Raw genomic sequence first — 2,124 nt, 5'->3', positions numbered from 1 at the left:
CAATACATGAAAGCATTAATGCCAGGTTCTCACTAAAATAACATTAAACATTCTATATCAAACTGTTTGGAGATTCTCCAAGTATTATAATGGCTTTCCAAATGCATGTCTAAATAACTTGCCTTTTTTTTTTCTTTTTTCTTTTTCTTTCTTTTTCTTTTTCTTTTTTTTTTTTTTTTGAGTGGTCCTGAGCTAAAATCACTATTCTTCCTCTAGCTCAGACATGATTTTTGGAAGTCTTCCTTGTAACACATTTTAAAACCTTGCTGTTAAGACTGAATTACCTGTGACATTTGGAAATGTCAGAAGTAATTTTGGCTATGGTAAGACTGGCCAAAGCATTTCACATATATAAAATACAATTTTGAGAGCCTAGATGCTTATGGCATTGCTAGACATCTCTTTGTCTTGTTTCAGCAAATAGGTTTTAGCACTGAAGCAATCCACTCCTTACAAAGCAATTATCATTAGAAAATGTCACTGCATAAATTGTAAGGTAAAAGAGGCAGAGATATAATTAGTTGTTGATTCAGAAGAGGAGAGCTCATCCTAGTAGAGCAGAATGCCAGAAATCAAGAGCTCATAGCCCGTTTTTCCTTTTTGTTGAAGAAACTGTAATAGAGGGGCTGATGTAAACAGTGGAATAGTTGATAGGACTTTTCAAAATTCCAGAGATATGCAATAGGAAAAGAAATATTTGTAACATTTGTTTAAAAATAGTAATAACTAGTATGTTTTGTTTTATGCAATTGATGTATTTCTGACCAGAGATGTAGATTGAATTGACTAGTAACTATTATTTATTGACTACTTCTAGGAACCAGATTCTGTGTCAAGTCTCTTACTACTTTAGTATTATTAAATCTTCATAGCAGTTCTATAGTATTCTGTACTGTAATATTCTCATTGTACAAATGTGAGAATCTGTGGTAGATTTTGTATGTTTCCTAAGGTCACACTGCTAAAGTGGAAATGAGATTCATATCCAGAGCTATCTGCTTCAGTTTGTCATATATTAGTAAGCTTGCTAAATTTTATGTATCCCTAAATTGTATGTTTTATAAAGCAGCCATGTGTGTCATTATTCATGTGTAGGTTTGATGCTCAATGAAATTAAATTGCATGGAAACCCATTGTTGATATATACCATACCTGTAAATTTTGACTTGAAAAAGATTTCAAGAGATGGAATGATAACTGGTTGTTGGCTCCTTCCTCTTTTTACAAGGTCTATAGTTCTTTGACCCAAGTGTGCACATTTAAATAGGAGTAAATATGAGTTTTAAATACTTCTCTGGAGATATATTAAAATTCCACTGGAGGGGCACCTGGGTGGCTCAGTCAGTTAAGCGTCTGCCTTTGGCCCAGGTCATGGTTTTGGGGTCCTGGAATCGAGCCTCACATTGGCTCCCTGTTCAGTGGGGAGCCTGCCTCTTTCTCTCTCTGCTATTCCACTCCCCAAACCCCGCTTATGTCCTCTGGCTCTTTTCTAACTCTCTGTTAAACAAATAAAAAAAATCCTTTAAAAAAATTCCACTGGAGTTAGGATGGCCAGATTTAGGAAAATTAAAATTACATTTGAACTGTTGTTTATCTGAAATTCAAATTTAATTATGTATCTTTTATCTGACAGTCCTAATTTGAGTTCCTCCAACTTGAATCTCTTTGATGTTTGTTTTGCTCTGCTTAAATTCTATTTTCCTACTTGCAGTTGAGTATTATATATATATATACTCTACAGAATATATTATAGAGTATCAGTTACTCTAAAACTTTCAGACCAAGCCTTCAAGTCTTGGTAGGTTAAGTTCATCATCATCTTGCATCTGCTCCTCTGATTTCTTATTTCAAGCTTTACTCTCTGGTTTGTACTTTGACTTGTATTTTTCCATGTAATAAGGCATGTACTATTTTATTGCATTTGCCAATTATTCAAAATACCTAGAGCAGAGAAAGGGAAGGCAGAGCAGGAGAGAATAAAGCAAATTTGCAGGTAAGCCTAGAGCCTCTTATGAGAGTAATTAGCTTGTTGGAGAAAATGGGATTAGACCCTAGGCCAGCAGAGGAAGATTGGTGGTTGAGAAGCCTGGACACTCCGGAAACCAGAGAGGTGGATGACACAGA

The sequence above is a fragment of the Mustela nivalis genome (assembly GCF_964662115.1).
Source record: "Mustela nivalis genome assembly, chromosome: 4".
NCBI classification, from domain to species: Eukaryota; Metazoa; Chordata; class Mammalia; order Carnivora; family Mustelidae; genus Mustela; species Mustela nivalis.
Note: the sequence above shows the minus strand (reverse complement) of the source record.